At 40.4% G+C, this 19,821-nt stretch overlaps 1 pseudogene; it reads right to left on the minus strand.

The window, feature by feature from the left end:
* Positions 1 to 578: 578 nt before the first annotated feature.
* On the minus strand, positions 579 to 784 carry LOC142265970 (U2 spliceosomal RNA; annotated as a pseudogene).
* Positions 785 to 19,821: the final 19,037 nt, after the last annotated feature.

Genomic DNA, 19,821 nt, shown 5'->3' on the forward strand with positions numbered 1-19,821 from the left:
AGGCTTCGCAGCAGGTTGCAAAACATTCATCACCCATGACTGTCCCCAATTGGGCTCAGAAGCTAAATGTCTATCATGACCTCTCTTTTTGAAAGTCCAAGAGCAAGCAAACTCTTCCTCCAGGAGAGGGAGCCAACAGATCACTAAAGACATCATCATTGCTCAAAGAAAACACCGAAAAACAATGGAAGCTTTAATTGGAGTGGAATCTGATAGACAGCACCTGATGCCAAGTCTGCATCTTCTAACACCTGCAGTCACTGCAGCAGCTGAATCCAATGTGTCCAAAAGGGATCTATTCTATTCAATTGCAAATGATCTAGATAAGACTGAGAATAAGATACTGCACGGGACATAGCAGAGTTGGTCAAGTTGAGTGGAGATGAGTTTGCTATTTGGCACAGCTTTTGCATCAATAAAGCAAGTAAAAGGTGTGAAAGATAAAAAAAAAGGGTGAAAGTGTGAAAAGTGAATTGGCCAAATTGAGGTGCATATAAAGTTTTTGCTTTCTTTCAATTCACTAATGAGGCTCATTTGAATCAGGTGAATTGAGTTCTGCTTTTGGAAACTCGGTTAAGAAGGGGTGCACCGGTCCTGGAGGTACTGCAATACCAGGTCAATGCGTGGAGTGGACAGAGCAAGATTTTTTCCATCTCCTTGTTCTAAAAATCCATTTAATATATGGTCCCTAGAGAGGGGACGTATCAGATATTAAACTGATAAGAACAGATTTAATTTTTTTTTTTTCTGTTTATCAGTAGGACTTCAAAATAACAAAGGTGATCGCCTCCCGTTGCCTGGGAACCGTCCAGGCACAAGAGGGCTATGTGTCACCAGAAGGCGCACACACTCCCTCAAGGCCGGCAGACGTGCAATCCCAGGCACCTTCCAGTACCGACCAAGGTAGCGTCCTCCGAAACTACACTTGATCTTAGCCAAAAGGCTGAGAAGCTATAACCCGAATTGGTTACGGCCTTGAGTGGCACCCTGGCCTATACCGGACACATCTTAGGGAGAGGGAGACAAACCCACGCCTACAGAAGACATTTTGTCACCCAAGCCAAACCCTTGAAAAGGCTGTTTTGCAGAGCAAAAACAAGGAGAATGGTACTTTTTGCAGCCGCCGCCCACTGCAATGAATCTGAATAACTCCTCCTTTTGGGCACAAGCACCTCCCCTCCCCCTTGCAGTCTTTCCAATTCATGATACAAAAAGACGGACGGACAGGACAGGACAGGACCATCTGCCTGACTTTCCGTCACTGCCACCCTTTGCCATCCTTGCCCGTAGAAAGCCCTTTCATCATCCCCAAACCCTAATCTTTTCCCTTCCCTTCCCAGCTGCGTCTCACTCCCTTTCATTAGGAAGTGAGCGCAGCCTTTTCTCCGTTCTGCACATGCGCGACGTTAAACACAAATGCGCAGGCGTGCGTTCCATTAGCCTCACTGCATTCCACTCCCATACAGGAAGTGGGCACAGCTATTACTACGGTCGCACAAAAAAGAACCCACGGCCACCACTGCACATAGCTGACTCCACCACAGGACACCCACTTCTACACCAACGCAGGTAAGACAGGATCGGCACCTCTATGCTCCCGTTACAATCAGGCTCAGTCACCATGTGATAACGCTCTCAACTCTTTAGTTGCAGGCTCCCCTTGCTTCACCTCCATTGGCTGTGCTGCCATTTCCTCTCCCACCTGGAAGTTATACTTTATTCCACTATTTTCCTGTTTCTCTCTTCCCCCTTTTCCCATAACCTACTTTTATCTGCATTTGTGGGGTATCTATATGCTATTTACATCATAGTTTTATTCATTAATATGGAAGGGAAGAGTGCCCATGAGAGTGTTGAACTGCGGAGAGCAAAAGATTAAGCTGCTCCGATTTGCCACCATTGATAAGCTGTTCTCAGTAGATACACATGCTATCCAAACAGCAGCATCCACCATTGCTTCAGCCCACCCATTCAGTGACAGCTCACCAAGTCAGCCAGAGGAGTGGTGTAAGGAATTACACGTAGGCACTGACTCCACACCTTCACATCACAAGAAGGGGGTCTACAGGCTAGTGCAAGAATACGAGCAAGTCTTCAGCAAACATCCGCTAGACTTTTGAAAAATAAAAGGGGTCAAACACTACATCCCCACAAGTGCACACCCACCCATCAAAGAGAGATATAAGCCAAATCTACCTGCACATTACCAGTGTACCAAGGACATGTTGAGCAACATGAAGGAGGCTGGGGTTATCCGTGACAGTTGTAGCCTCTGGGCAGCTCCGTTGGTCCTGTTAAAGAAGAAGGACAGCACCACTCCCCTGTATTGAGGAATAGCTAGCTGCATTGACAACTGCAAATTATTTTTCTACCCTTGATCTCACTAGTCACTATTGGCAAGTGTCCGTTGCTGAGGCAGACCGGAAGAAGACCGCCTTTGCCACCCCGATGGGTCTCTGCGAGTTCAAAAGCATGCCCTTCGAGCTGTGCAATTTGCCAGGAACCTTCCAGAGGCTGATGGAATGCTGCTTGGGACACCGAAACTTTGAAACGGTACTGCTATACCTTTATGATGTTATTGTTTATTCTAACGCAAACAAGATTTTAGGGTGTATAAAAAGGGAGATTAGATCCGATGATCCCAACGTATTGTTACCCCTCTATAAATCACTTGTAAGGCCACATCTGGAATATGGGGTAAAGTCCTGAGCAGGTTGATAACCATTGGTTTGAGCATGGTAGGGTGTAGTACGCATCTTCCTGCATCGGTAAAAGCTGCAGAAGTCCTTGAAGATTTCCGCTTCAAAGGCAGTGCCTTGATCTGTGAGGACTCTCTCTGAGTAGCCATGAGGTCTGCATAAGTGTGCTTGGAAGACCTTCGCTGCAGTATGGGCCATTAGATCTTTGACTTGTACCACAACCATAAATCTCGAGTAGTTGTCTACCATCGTAAGTGCATACGTGAGCTCACCTCGATATTCTGCAACAAAACTCCCTTTTTCGATTTCAGTTTCAGCAAACACTCCTCTTCCTGTAGAAAATATTTATCATTACCTAAGACAGTCATTCTAATGCATGACAATATTAAGGCAATTTAGTTAAAACTTGTTTTAACTCACCTTTAAGGGGATTGATGTATTTCATGGTCAATCCAGGTTTGTCAGTGATGGCACTGACATAATGTATGGCGTCTTTTTCGGGCGTTATCCTTTGCCTTTTCATTGTGAAAATCCAGTTGCCTATATCAAAGCAAATTCTACTACTTGTAAAGTATGCAGAAAATGAAATGTAGAACATATAACATCAACTGCTTAGGAACGCATCATAGGTTAGTACTTAAAAGGATATTGTCATGTTCTAGTCATAATGCAAGCTGGACATTTTTCATGTTACCCTGTAATCGCCGGCCTGTTCTAATGCTCACAAGCCAAGATATAGGCTCAGCTGCTAAGGCTTCCCTCTGCCTTCTGAATGAAAATTGAATATGTCTGGCTCACTGTGTATATAGCAGGTGCTCAGAAAAAATAAGAGTTAATTCAATAGAAATAGCTCTGGCACACTATAGTGATCAATAACGTAAGAAAAGAACTCTTAGAATGCTGAAAATTCTTTATTTGTGCAAAAGGATAATTCATCCAACGTTTCGAGCTTGTTTTTAGGTCTTTATCAAGGATAAAGTTATCTAAGATCATAAAGGGTTACAAAACCATATAAACACGTAATTAGTACATAGTACAACATAACAGTACAATATATTGCTACTTGAGAGTACAATGGGTCAAATGACCATGATGCACATACAAAAAATTTTTCCAAAGCCATAGTGAAAACATTTGTACTGAGGAAAGAAAATTTCCACATGACCTATCTGGAGAAACATTCTGGATCAAACAACCAAAAATAGTCAAGCAGGTAAATACACACCTATATGGATAACAGGATGATATGTGTTCAATTGTATAGCGTCATTGCCATTAAGGTACAAATGGAAAACTTGCAATCCTATATAGTGAAGGAAATGAACACATATCATATCAAAGAACACAGGAACATGGGTGTGAGAAAAACCTCAATGTTTATACTTTGTTCTTTATAATGGTGTGAACATGTATATGTCTCAGTACCTTATGAACTTGAGAATTCTAGTGAGTAGATGATGAAAGCCTATTCCAGAACTGGAATCGGTAAATAATTGTAGGTGGAATCTAAATGAAAAGATGGTACAAGTGTTATCATGACACGTGGGCTATAACACAATGGACCGTGTGACAAAGAAGAAAGGAGAGAAAGAAGAGGAAGAAAATGGAACTACCTGTAACATTACGTGATAGTCACTGGTAAGTATCACTTGACAATTCAGGTGAAAAAGGATTCCTTTATTAAAGGGTTCTCAGTCGCCTCAGGATCATGAAATACTAGGGTAAATGATATGAGAATGGGTAAGAAGCACCACTAAAGGAAATATGAGATGCAGGACATATATCTATAAACCCCTGAACTACATGATAGAAATAAAAAGAAGAAAAAAGAAAAAAAAGAAGAAAGAAGAAGAACACATAGAATGCGGAAAGAGAATGGGTACAACTACCTGAGTTACTGCAGGGAGGCCCCTGGTAGGTATTGTGAGGGTTAGTGGAATTCCTTCACTGAAGGGTTCTCAGTTGCCTCAGGTTTGTGAAAAATGCTATAGACAAATAATGCCCGGAGAAAAGGGGTTCATATACAGCGAATAATGGTAATACAAGGTACATGTGTCCCATGTAATAGTATAAATATATATATATTGTACTAAGCTCTACACCAGAAATAGAAAGTAGTCCCTCTGCCTTCTGTCTAGGTGCCCTGAGTTATGTCCTGTAAACTGTCACAGTGACCTAGACACACATGTGTAGTAGGGGAATATCCCTGCTGAGATGCCAGTGCTAGAGCACTCGTTTGCTGTGGAGTTGAACGCTATGTGAGCAGTTCTTACCTTCAATGAGCAGAAGTCTCTTTTTTCAGATTTCAATATCTCTGTGGGTATCTGGCAGAAATATGGAATACTCTTTACTGCTAAGACCCTGTACACCACTCCCACTAAAGGGGGCTTTACACGCTGCGACATCGCTAATGCGGAGTCGTTGGGGTCACGGAATTTGTGACGCACATCCGGCCGCATTAGCGATGTTGCTGCGTGTGATACCGATGAGCGATTTTGCATCGTTGCAAAAACGTGCAAAATCGCTCATCGGTGACATGGGTCTCCATTCTCGATTATCGTTACTGCAGCAGTAACGATGTAGTTCGTCGCTCCTGCGGTAGCACACATCGCTCCGTGTGACACCGCAGAAACGAGGAACCTCTCCTTACCTGCCTCCCAGCCGCTATGAGGAAGGAAGGAGGTGGGCGGGATGTTCCGGCCACTCATCTCCGCCCCTCCGCTGCTATTGGGCGGTCGCTCAGTGACGTCGCTGTGACGCCGCACGGACCGCCCCCTTAGAAAGGAGGCGGTTCGCCGGACACAGCGACGTCGCCGGGCAGGTAAGTATGTGTGACGGGTCTGGTCGGTGTTGTGCGGCATGGGCAGCGATTTGCCCGTGTCGCGCAACAGATGGGGGCGGGTACCCACACTAGCGATATCGGGACCGATATCGCAGTGTGTAAAGTAGCCTTTAGTCACATGACCAAGACTGTATCTGTGTCCCTACAACACACTTGAGACAAATGTGTGTGTGAGCCTGCATTGTGGGGTATATATAATATATTATAGAGCTGGGAAGGATCATTCTAAGCAGTGAGCTGTTCCAGTATTTGTAGGAAAATACCCAGTAGAAGCATCAAACACAGCACCAATACCTCCCATCAGTATTCCACCACAGTGCCATGTAACCCATGCCCTACACTCCCATCTACACCAATACTATACAGGCACAAACTAGTATATCTGACTAAAAGCCCCCAAAATATGAAGAACGGCCTATAGTTGAGTGTGGATATAAAATCTATGTGAGCAGAGCTAGAATAGAAATCACTGATCGCATTGAAGTCATTCTGACCATAAATCACCATGATATCAAGGTGAGGAGTTGTGTGTTACTGCTGGGAGGAAAGGGTTAACAGTGGAATATTAAGGTGCATTTCTGTGTGCAGTGTTACTAGTCAATGTAACAATTCAGTATGAGCTGCTCTTGGTGCCGGGGGAGGGAGATGCTCTCCTGAGCAAGATAGATGGGGAATGAACATGATATCTATATAGTGTAAGGCAGGGGGTCTCAAACCAGGTGATCATGTCTGATCAACTGGTTACATTATGTCTGATTACCTTGTCTAACAGTTTTTTCTCCCCTTTCTTTACCTTCCAGGTTCCCATAGTCACGTGAAATATCCCTGTTGCACTTGATTACGGCTCACTATTCACTATAGGATGTCTTATATCTAACATCACACTCTCACCCATCAGCACTCTATAGGTTTGTATAAGGTATGCGCTTACACATCCGGTCCTCCATAGGTATTTCCACTTATGTAACACTATCCCTATGATCACTCATAACTCATACCCTTGTAGTCAATTACAGCCTCCTCTCTCCCCCCTCCCCTTCTCCCTTTCCATCTATAATTTTGCCAGTACAATATTAGTTTACATTAGGCACACACTCACATATTCCTTTCCTTAGTGATTTATTGTAATTCACATTCACATACAATTCTCTATGCCTGCCCCATTACTACATTCATACCTACTTGACCCTATCCTGATACCCCTTGTCTCACCTTGTTGGTCCCTACACCTGTTATCATGTCCTTTCCTGTGTCTGTCTTGTACGTTTCTAGGTAACAACAAAGAATCAAAATTTAAGTCCATCGTGGAGAACATGCTGAAACGTTTCAAAGCCTTGGGTTGTCTAATGAATTTGAAGTTACATTTTTTACATTCCTATTTGGACTACTTGTCTGAAAACCTTGGTGCTGGTGGGAAGAACAAGAAGGTTTTCATCGGAATATCAAGGAGATGGAACGACGATACCAAAGTAAATGAAACGTGAACATGATTGCCGGATGTTTCACAGAGAAGATCCACAGGCCTTCTATAAGAGAAAAGGGGGATCTAGAGAAAAGGAAAAAGTGCAAGAATAAATTTCTAATAAAGTTGCAGAATGACTGTACAATAAATAAATGTATTTTATATATAAAATTGTGAATATTTTTGGTTACAATAAGTATTTTTCTTGTTCATGTCACTTGTATGTAACTTCACACATGGATTGTACAAAATCAATATTTGATGGTTAAAAAAAAATATTTATTTTTTTTTTTAAATCAGGACATTAGAGCATGTGTTCTGCCTTCTTTTACGTAATGCTGTGAATCTCTAGCATACAGCTAAACCCTAGTTCACATTTCAAATAAACAGACTGTGAAGTTCAATAGCCTTGATTTATTAGCTGGTAACGTGAACTTGATTGCAGTATACATGGAATATACAGTGAATATAGGAATATCCAAGATGCAGTTGAAGACAGAATACGGTATATCCAAGATACTGTTTTATACGGGTAAAAACTATAACAAGAAAATGATTACAGTCAGTACAGTGTTAATACAGAGTTAACATAGCATAACAGTACATGAGATGCAGTTCTTACGAGAATGTAGGTGAAAGGTCACTGCATCTGCAATACATAGAAATCTTATCTAGACAAACAAGACAGGGATGACACTAAAGGTGTAGAAGTACAATGTACAATGCATTTACTACACTCTTCCATCTAGGATTCTATCACTAACACATGTAATTTGCTTTGCTCACCGGATTACACTAGGCAGGGGTGAATGTACAGAGAGGTAAGTCGGCATGTCCTTTCCTGACAAATCCAAAGAAAAAATGGCTGCAGGCTTCTTCTCAGCTCAGGGAGGCATTCCTTACCCAGAATACCTTTAGCTTAAAGGGAAACTCAGCAATTCAAAAGAATAACAATGACCTCTAGGGATTGTAACAGAAATTTCAATGAATGACTATTAGCAGGCTGCCATGAGGCAGAACAGCATGGGTATTTAATATATCCTCCTTGCTGCCCAAGAAGCAATGAGAACATTTTTAGACCACCACATATTGACCATCCCTGCTCCTTGTAGTTAAGTTTCTTGAGAATAAAGTCTAAATTCTCACAGCTTTCTTCCAAGTGCATAGCATGTGTGACGCCCTGGACTAGCCAGGTAGTCACAAACACAAAATCACACACACCCCCTCCCCTGGATAGTCTACATCAGTCACACAAAATCCTTGTTGCCTCCTCCAGGCTCTGATGTCCACACCAGGTGGGGCGGAGCCAGGCGGTTGGCCCCACCCACCGAGGAGTTCACAGGCCCGGAGGCGGGAAAAAGCAGTTAGTTTAGTTTTGTAGTGGAAAGTGAGAGGACAGAAACTGTTAGTGTCTGGGTAGGAGCCCAGGCACTGTCAGCAAGGTCGGCAGACGGTGGTGGCCGTCTGCAGGAGGTGGTACAAGTCAGCTGAACCGTAGGACCGGGGACGGGCGGTGACCCGAGGGGAACTGAACCGGTGAGCGGATCTGTACCAAGCACAAAGGCAGGGCCATTGGACCCTGACCAGGCTAGGAGCCGCCGACAATGGTCAAATCCGAGAGTGACCGGAATCCCAGGGGTTCCCTAACACCCAAGACCCGACAGAAGGCAACCGTCCACACCGTGAGGATAAAAAGCCACCGCCATAGGCTAGAGATCCAAGGGCCAGCGCCTGCGGGCAAACGGGCTCCCTCGGTACGTACACCCCAGCCATCCAGCCTCCCCGTACCGCCACCGGGCCCCGGGATCACCAACCCCTACCCACGGAGGGGGAACCAACATCCTAGCTGCTCCCTGCCATCGCTCCCGGGATCCCCGTCACCAGCAGTGGTGGTGCCCATTATCACCACGACCTGTGGGTGACGTCACTAACTATCTCCCCAAACAAACCACCCCCTTTTCACTCGTGGGCGAGGAGCGCTGCTCGAGTCCCCGGATCTGGCCCTCCGCTCGAGCCACCGAGCAGCAGCAGCAGCAGAAGTCCCCGAACCCGAGCGTAGCGTGCGTGGCCCCTCTGCCCGCGACACATGCCCTACACACACTGAAGAATACTTACTGCCATTGAGCAGTAGCACAGCTTTCAGACTTTTTGGATGAAACAATGACGTGTCTCCACTCGCTCACATTGTACTTAATGTTACATTTTCCATCAGCACAGGAACATCGCTTGAATACACTAGAGCACCATCTTCAGAAAAGTATGGAGGGAATCTTTTCAGAATTCTAACCTTTTGGAAACCTATTGTCACGCTCTCCGGGTCCCCTGCTCTGCCCCCCGGCTCACCTGCCACGCTCCCCGGCTTCCCTGCTTCGCTCCCCGGCTCCTCTGGCAGACATCCCCCGCTCCACGGTCTCCAGCCTCCACCACCTGCGGTCCCCAGGCGGCCCGGTCCCCGCTCCCGGCGCCCGTCGGCAGCCCTGCTCCAGGCCGGCTCCCATAACAGATGCAAGCTTGTCCTGTTTGGTGGAGATGATATTTAATAAAATAAGTAGAAATCCACTAAAAGTTTTGTTTGGTTATCTTGCAATCCCGAGATAATCGTCTCCATGCTCCAAATCCATTTTAAAGCCATTTTTAAGGCATTTCGCGCATACATGAAATGAACACATTTTTCTCCAAAACTATAACAGATGCAAGCTTGTCCTGTTTGGTGGAGATGATATTTAATAAAATAAGTAGAAATCCACTAAAAGTTTTGTTTGGTTATCTTGCAATCCCGAGATAATCGTCTCCATGCTCCAAATCCATTTTAAAGCCATTTTTAAGGCATTTCGCGCATACATGAAATGAACACATTTTTCTCCAAAACTATAACAGATGCAAGCTTGTCCTGTTTGGTGGAGATGATATTTAATAAAATAAGTAGAAATCCACTAAAAGTTTTGTTTGGTTCTCTTGCAATCCCGAGATAATCGTCTCCATGCTCCAAATCCATTTTAAAGCCATTTTTAAGGCATTTCGCGCATACATGAAATGAACACATTTTTCTCCAAAACTATAACAGATGCAAGCTTGTCCTGTTTGGTGGAGATGATATTTAATAAAATAAGTAGAAATCCACTAAAAGTTTTGTTTGGTTATCTTGCAATCCCGAGATAATCGTCTCCATGCTCCAAATCCATTTTAAAGCCATTTTTAAGGCATTTCGCGCATACATGAAATGAACACATTTTTCTCCAAAACTATAACAGATGCAAGCTTGTCCTGTTTGGTGGAGATGATATTTAATAAAATAAGTAGAAATCCACTAAAAGTTTTGTTTGGTTATCTTGCAATCCCGAGATAATCGTCTCCATGCTCAAATCCATTTTAAAGCCATTTTTAAGGCATTTCGCGCATACATGAAATGAACACATTTTTCTCCAAAACTATAACAGATGCAAGCTTGTCCTGTTTGGTGGAGATGATATTTAATAAAATAAGTAGAAATCCACTAAAAGTTTTGTTTGGTTATCTTGCAATCCCGAGATAATCGTCTCCATGCTCCAAATCCATTTTAAAGCCATTTTTAAGGCATTTCGCGCATACATGAAATGAACACATTTTTCTCCAAAACTATAACAGATGCAAGCTTGTCCTGTTTGGTGGAGATGATATTTAATAAAATAAGTAGAAATCCACTAAAAGTTTTGTTTGGTTATCTTGCAATCCCGAGATAATCGTCTCCATGCTCCAAATCCATTTTAAAGCCATTTTTAAGGCATTTCGCGCATACATGAAATGAACACATTTTTCTCCAAAACTATAACAGATGCAAGCTTGTCCTGTTTGGTGGAGATGATATTTAATAAAATAAGTAGAAATCCACTAAAAGTTTTGTTTGGTTATCTTGCAATCCCGAGATAATCGTCTCCATGCTCCAAATCCATTTTAAAGCCATTTTTAAGGCATTTCGCGCATACATGAAATGAACACATTTTTCTCCAAAACTATAACAGATGCAAGCTTGTCCTGTTTGGTGGAGATGATATTTAATAAAATAAGTAGAAATCCACTAAAAGTTTTGTTTGGTTATCTTGCAATCCCGAGATAATCGTCTCCATGCTCCAAATCCATTTTAAAGCCATTTTTAAGGCATTTCGCGCATACATGAAATGAACACATTTTTCTCCAAAACTATAACAGATGCAAGCTTGTCCTGTTTGGTGGAGATGATATTTAATAAAATAAGTAGAAATCCACTAAAAGTTTTGTTTGGTTATCTTGCAATCCCGAGATAATCGTCTCCATGCTCCAAATCCATTTTAAAGCCATTTTTAAGGCATTTCGCGCATACATGAAATGAACACATTTTTCTCCAAAACTATAACAGATGCAAGCTTGTCCTGTTTGGTGGAGATGATATTTAATAAAATAAGTAGAAATCCACTAAAAGTTTTGTTTGGTTATCTTGCAATCCCGAGATAATCGTCTCCATGCTCCAAATCCATTTTAAAGCCATTTTTAAGGCATTTCGCGCATACATGAAATGAACACATTTTTCTCCAAAACTATAACAGATGCAAGCTTGTCCTGTTTGGTGGAGATGATATTTAATAAAATAAGTAGAAATCCACTAAAAGTTTTGTTTGGTTATCTTGCAATCCCGAGATAATCGTCTCCATGCTCCAAATCCATTTTAAAGCCATTTTTAAGGCATTTCGCGCATACATGAAATGAACACATTTTTCTCCAAAACTATAACAGATGCAAGCTTGTCCTGTTTGGTGGAGATGATATTTAATAAAATAAGTAGAAATCCACTAAAAGTTTTGTTTGGTTATCTTGCAATCCCGAGATAATCGTCTCCATGCTCCAAATCCATTTTAAAGCCATTTTTAAGGCATTTCGCGCATACATGAAATGAACACATTTTTCTCCAAAACTATAACAGATGCAAGCTTGTCCTGTTTGGTGGAGATGATATTTAATAAAATAAGTAGAAATCCACTAAAAGTTTTGTTTGGTTATCTTGCAATCCCGAGATAATCGTCTCCATGCTCCAAATCCATTTTAAAGCCATTTTTAAGGCATTTCGCGCATACATGAAATGAACACATTTTTCTCCAAAACTATAACAGATGCAAGCTTGTCCTGTTTGGTGGAGATGATATTTAATAAAATAAGTAGAAATCCACTAAAAGTTTTGTTTGGTTATCTTGCAATCCCGAGATAATCGTCTCCATGCTCCAAATCCATTTTAAAGCCATTTTTAAGGCATTTCGCGCATACATGAAATGAACACATTTTTCTCCAAAACTATAACAGATGCAAGCTTGTCCTGTTTGGTGGAGATGATATTTAATAAAATAAGTAGAAATCCACTAAAAGTTTTGTTTGGTTATCTTGCAATCCCGAGATAATCGTCTCCATGCTCCAAATCCATTTTAAAGCCATTTTTAAGGCATTTCGCGCATACATGAAATGAACACATTTTTCTCCAAAACTATAACAGATGCAAGCTTGTCCTGTTTGGTGGAGATGATATTTAATAAAATAAGTAGAAATCCACTAAAAGTTTTGTTTGGTTATCTTGCAATCCCGAGATAATCGTCTCCATGCTCCAAATCCATTTTAAAGCCATTTTTAAGGCATTTCGCGCATACATGAAATGAACACATTTTTCTCCAAAACTATAACAGATGCAAGCTTGTCCTGTTTGGTGGAGATGATATTTAATAAAATAAGTAGAAATCCACTAAAAGTTTTGTTTGGTTATCTTGCAATCCCGAGATAATCGTCTCCATGCTCCAAATCCATTTTAAAGCCATTTTTAAGGCATTTCGCGCATACATGAAATGAACACATTTTTCTCCAAAACTATAACAGATGCAAGCTTGTCCTGTTTGGTGGAGATGATATTTAATAAAATAAGTAGAAATCCACTAAAAGTTTTGTTTGGTTATCTTGCAATCCCGAGATAATCGTCTCCATGCTCCAAATCCATTTTAAAGCCATTTTTAAGGCATTTCGCGCATACATGAAATGAACACATTTTTCTCCAAAACTATAACAGATGCAAGCTTGTCCTGTTTGGTGGAGATGATATTTAATAAAATAAGTAGAAATCCACTAAAAGTTTTGTTTGGTTATCTTGCAATCCCGAGATAATCGTCTCCATGCTCCAAATCCATTTTAAAGCCATTTTTAAGGCATTTCGCGCATACATGAAATGAACACATTTTTCTCCAAAACTATAACAGATGCAAGCTTGTCCTGTTTGGTGGAGATGATATTTAATAAAATAAGTAGAAATCCACTAAAAGTTTTGTTTGGTTATCTTGCAATCCCGAGATAATCGTCTCCATGCTCCAAATCCATTTTAAAGCCATTTTTAAGGCATTTCGCGCATACATGAAATGAACACATTTTTCTCCAAAACTATAACAGATGCAAGCTTGTCCTGTTTGGTGGAGATGATATTTAATAAAATAAGTAGAAATCCACTAAAAGTTTTGTTTGGTTATCTTGCAATCCCGAGATAATCGTCTCCATGCTCCAAATCCATTTTAAAGCCATTTTTAAGGCATTTCGCGCATACATGAAATGAACACATTTTTCTCCAAAACTATAACAGATGCAAGCTTGTCCTGTTTGGTGGAGATGATATTTAATAAAATAAGTAGAAATCCACTAAAAGTTTTGTTTGGTTATCTTGCAATCCCGAGATAATCGTCTCCATGCTCCAAATCCATTTTAAAGCCATTTTTAAGGCATTTCGCGCATACATGAAATGAACACATTTTTCTCCAAAACTATAACAGATGCAAGCTTGTCCTGTTTGGTGGAGATGATATTTAATAAAATAAGTAGAAATCCACTAAAAGTTTTGTTTGGTTATCTTGCAATCCCGAGATAATCGTCTCCATGCTCCAAATCCATTTTAAAGCCATTTTTAAGGCATTTCGCGCATACATGAAATGAACACATTTTTCTCCAAAACTATAACAGATGCAAGCTTGTCCTGTTTGGTGGAGATGATATTTAATAAAATAAGTAGAAATCCACTAAAAGTTTTGTTTGGTTATCTTGCAATCCCGAGATAATCGTCTCCATGCTCCAAATCCATTTTAAAGCCATTTTTAAGGCATTTCGCGCATACATGAAATGAACACATTTTTCTCCAAAACTATAACAGATGCAAGCTTGTCCTGTTTGGTGGAGATGATATTTAATAAAATAAGTAGAAATCCACTAAAAGTTTTGTTTGGTTATCTTGCAATCCCGAGATAATCGTCTCCATGCTCCAAATCCATTTTAAAGCCATTTTTAAGGCATTTCGCGCATACATGAAATGAACACATTTTTCTCCAAAACTATAACAGATGCAAGCTTGTCCTGTTTGGTGGAGATGATATTTAATAAAATAAGTAGAAATCCACTAAAAGTTTTGTTTGGTTATCTTGCAATCCCGAGATAATCGTCTCCATGCTCCAAATCCATTTTAAAGCCATTTTTAAGGCATTTCGCGCATACATGAAATGAACACATTTTTCTCCAAAACTATAACAGATGCAAGCTTGTCCTGTTTGGTGGAGATGATATTTAATAAAATAAGTAGAAATCCACTAAAAGTTTTGTTTGGTTATCTTGCAATCCCGAGATAATCGTCTCCATGCTCCAAATCCATTTTAAAGCCATTTTTAAGGCATTTCGCGCATACATGAAATGAACACATTTTTCTCCAAAACTATAACAGATGCAAGCTTGTCCTGTTTGGTGGAGATGATATTTAATAAAATAAGTAGAAATCCACTAAAAGTTTTGTTTGGTTATCTTGCAATCCCGAGATAATCGTCTCCATGCTCCAAATCCATTTTAAAGCCATTTTTAAGGCATTTCGCGCATACATGAAATGAACACATTTTTCTCCAAAACTATAACAGATGCAAGCTTGTCCTGTTTGGTGGAGATGATATTTAATAAAATAAGTAGAAATCCACTAAAAGTTTTGTTTGGTTATCTTGCAATCCCGAGATAATCGTCTCCATGCTCCAAATCCATTTTAAAGCCATTTTTAAGGCATTTCGCGCATACATGAAATGAACACATTTTTCTCCAAAACTATAACAGATGCAAGCTTGTCCTGTTTGGTGGAGATGATATTTAATAAAATAAGTAGAAATCCACTAAAAGTTTTGTTTGGTTATCTTGCAATCCCGAGATAATCGTCTCCATGCTCCAAATCCATTTTAAAGCCATTTTTAAGGCATTTCGCGCATACATGAAATGAACACATTTTTCTCCAAAACTATAACAGATGCAAGCTTGTCCTGTTTGGTGGAGATGATATTTAATAAAATAAGTAGAAATCCACTAAAAGTTTTGTTTGGTTATCTTGCAATCCCGAGATAATCGTCTCCATGCTCCAAATCCATTTTAAAGCCATTTTTAAGGCATTTCGCGCATACATGAAATGAACACATTTTTCTCCAAAACTATAACAGATGCAAGCTTGTCCTGTTTGGTGGAGATGATATTTAATAAAATAAGTAGAAATCCACTAAAAGTTTTGTTTGGTTATCTTGCAATCCCGAGATAATCGTCTCCATGCTCCAAATCCATTTTAAAGCCATTTTTAAGGCATTTCGCGCATACATGAAATGAACACATTTTTCTCCAAAACTATAACAGATGCAAGCTTGTCCTGTTTGGTGGAGATGATATTTAATAAAATAAGTAGAAATCCACTAAAAGTTTTGTTTGGTTATCTTGCAATCCCGAGATAATCGTCTCCATGCTCCAAATCCATTTTAAAGCCATTTTTAAGGCATTTCGCGCATACATGAAATGAACACATTTTTCTCCAAAACTATAACAGATGCAAGCTTGTCCTGTTTGGTGGAGATGATATTTAATAAAATAAGTAGAAATCCACTAAAAGTTTTGTTTGGTTATCTTGCAATCCCGAGATAATCGTCTCCATGCTCCAAATCCATTTTAAAGCCATTTTTAAGGCATTTCGCGCATACATGAAATGAACACATTTTTCTCCAAAACTATAACAGATGCAAGCTTGTCCTGTTTGGTGGAGATGATATTTAATAAAATAAGTAGAAATCCACTAAAAGTTTTGTTTGGTTATCTTGCAATCCCGAGATAATCGTCTCCATGCTCCAAATCCATTTTAAAGCCATTTTTAAGGCATTTCGCGCATACATGAAATGAACACATTTTTCTCCAAAACTATAACAGATGCAAGCTTGTCCTGTTTGGTGGAGATGATATTTAATAAAATAAGTAGAAATCCACTAAAAGTTTTGTTTGGTTATCTTGCAATCCCGAGATAATCGTCTCCATGCTCCAAATCCATTTTAAAGCCATTTTTAAGGCATTTCGCGCATACATGAAATGAACACATTTTTCTCCAAAACTATAACAGATGCAAGCTTGTCCTGTTTGGTGGAGATGATATTTAATAAAATAAGTAGAAATCCACTAAAAGTTTTGTTTGGTTATCTTGCAATCCCGAGATAATCGTCTCCATGCTCCAAATCCATTTTAAAGCCATTTTTAAGGCATTTCGCGCATACATGAAATGAACACATTTTTCTCCAAAACTATAACAGATGCAAGCTTGTCCTGTTTGGTGGAGATGATATTTAATAAAATAAGTAGAAATCCACTAAAAGTTTTGTTTGGTTATCTTGCAATCCCGAGATAATCGTCTCCATGCTCCAAATCCATTTTAAAGCCATTTTTAAGGCATTTCGCGCATACATGAAATGAACACATTTTTCTCCAAAACTATAACAGATGCAAGCTTGTCCTGTTTGGTGGAGATGATATTTAATAAAATAAGTAGAAATCCACTAAAAGTTTTGTTTGGTTATCTTGCAATCCCGAGATAATCGTCTCCATGCTCCAAATCCATTTTAAAGCCATTTTTAAGGCATTTCGCGCATACATGAAATGAACACATTTTTCTCCAAAACTATAACAGATGCAAGCTTGTCCTGTTTGGTGGAGATGATATTTAATAAAATAAGTAGAAATCCACTAAAAGTTTTGTTTGGTTATCTTGCAATCCCGAGATAATCGTCTCCATGCTCCAAATCCATTTTAAAGCCATTTTTAAGGCATTTCGCGCATACATGAAATGAACACATTTTTCTCCAAAACTATAACAGATGCAAGCTTGTCCTGTTTGGTGGAGATGATATTTAATAAAATAAGTAGAAATCCACTAAAAGTTTTGTTTGGTTATCTTGCAATCCCGAGATAATCGTCTCCATGCTCCAAATCCATTTTAAAGCCATTTTTAAGGCATTTCGCGCATACATGAAATGAACACATTTTTCTCCAAAACTATAACAGATGCAAGCTTGTCCTGTTTGGTGGAGATGATATTTAATAAAATAAGTAGAAATCCACTAAAAGTTTTGTTTGGTTATCTTGCAATCCCGAGATAATCGTCTCCATGCTCCAAATCCATTTTAAAGCCATTTTTAAGGCATTTCGCGCATACATGAAATGAACACATTTTTCTCCAAAACTATAACAGATGCAAGCTTGTCCTGTTTGGTGGAGATGATATTTAATAAAATAAGTAGAAATCCACTAAAAGTTTTGTTTGGTTATCTTGCAATCCCGAGATAATCGTCTCCATGCTCCAAATCCATTTTAAAGCCATTTTTAAGGCATTTCGCGCATACATGAAATGAACACATTTTTCTCCAAAACTATAACAGATGCAAGCTTGTCCTGTTTGGTGGAGATGATATTTAATAAAATAAGTAGAAATCCACTAAAAGTTTTGTTTGGTTATCTTGCAATCCCGAGATAATCGTCTCCATGCTCCAAATCCATTTTAAAGCCATTTTTAAGGCATTTCGCGCATACATGAAATGAACACATTTTTCTCCAAAACTATAACAGATGCAAGCTTGTCCTGTTTGGTGGAGATGATATTTAATAAAATAAGTAGAAATCCACTAAAAGTTTTGTTTGGTTATCTTGCAATCCCGAGATAATCGTCTCCATGCTCCAAATCCATTTTAAAGCCATTTTTAAGGCATTTCGCGCATACATGAAATGAACACATTTTTCTCCAAAACTATAACAGATGCAAGCTTGTCCTGTTTGGTGGAGATGATATTTAATAAAATAAGTAGAAATCCACTAAAAGTTTTGTTTGGTTATCTTGCAATCCCGAGATAATCGTCTCCATGCTCCAAATCCATTTTAAAGCCATTTTTAAGGCATTTCGCGCATACATGAAATGAACACATTTTTCTCCAAAACTATAACAGATGCAAGCTTGTCCTGTTTGGTGGAGATGATATTTAATAAAATAAGTAGAAATCCACTAAAAGTTTTGTTTGGTTATCTTGCAATCCCGAGATAATCGTCTCCATGCTCCAAATCCATTTTAAAGCCATTTTTAAGGCATTTCGCGCATACATGAAATGAACACATTTTTCTCCAAAACTATAACAGATGCAAGCTTGTCCTGTTTGGTGGAGATGATATTTAATAAAATAAGTAGAAATCCACTAAAAGTTTTGTTTGGTTATCTTGCAATCCCGAGATAATCGTCTCCATGCTCCAAATCCATTTTAAAGCCATTTTTAAGGCATTTCGCGCATACATGAAATGAACACATTTTTCTCGCTTTTTGTGTGAATTGGAAAGCCAGGTTAGGACTCTTCACTGGAGCAAAAAAAATTGGCCAACAAGAACATCTTTGTAACCGGGACTCAAGAACATTGTTGCATAAAGCTTAGTTGATCCCACCTAAAGTTCTCTTGCCACCACTCCACTGTAAGCTTGGACTGATGAAGCTGTTTGTGAAAGCGCTACTGAAAGAAGGAGAGATGTTTAAGTACCTGTGTACCAAGTTTCAGGGACTGTCAGAATCAAGTCTGAAGGAAGGTGTGATGCCCTGGCAAAACCAGGTAGTTACAGATAGGCCCCCGCACAACACCTTTCCTCACTTAGGAAACACACAGCCGACCTGAAACCCTAGTCACCTAGGACACTGAAGCCAGGACCGAAACCAGCGGCCTAGCTAATTAAATGATTGAGGGCAGGATTATAGGTCCTATCCCACCTAAAGTCCCTCAAAGAAGACAACAGCCCACTGATAGGGATAAGGCCACCGCCAGGGCCCTTAGATCCCACGGGCCAGCGCCTGCGGGCACGGCTCCTTAGGCCATATCCAGCCGGGAGCGGACTCCTGAGTTCCAGACCAGGCAGTCCACCATACACAAAAACAAGTGCAGAGTAAAGGACAGCGACCACCAGCCTGGGTGGGGGACCTGAATGCAACCGGCCGGGGCGGCAGGCCACCAGCACCTTTGGTTTACCGAAAGACTCGTGTGATTCATTTACTGTGAGTAACCAAACATCCCCCTGCTTGCTCAGGCGCGCCGGCCCTTGCCATCACCATACCCTGCACAAAGACACTGGGCCCCGGGGCAATCATCCCTACACACGGAGGGGTTAACATCCAGCTGCCACTACATCTCTCCCGGGTATCCCATAACGGCAGCGGTGGTGTCCCACCTCACCACACACCGTTGGTGGCGTCACAAACTTAATACGGCCTAGCCCATACATCTACATTCCTCCTTTTATTCGACATGTCCGCGAGACCCCCGGGTCGAGCCACTCTCTTAGAAGGTCTGGATCCGACCAACGGCGGCTGCTGGCACAGGGGCAGCACAAAAGCATTTTTGTGGGTTAGGATATTCAGAAACCCATGAATGAAGGATGACGTGTTTTAAACAATAATGAAAACTGTTGAAAAAAGGGCTTGGGACTCTTTGAAAGAACTC

Source organism: Anomaloglossus baeobatrachus, unplaced genomic scaffold, assembly GCF_048569485.1.
Source record: "Anomaloglossus baeobatrachus isolate aAnoBae1 unplaced genomic scaffold, aAnoBae1.hap1 Scaffold_2800, whole genome shotgun sequence".
Lineage (NCBI taxonomy): Eukaryota > Metazoa > Chordata > Amphibia > Anura > Aromobatidae > Anomaloglossus > Anomaloglossus baeobatrachus.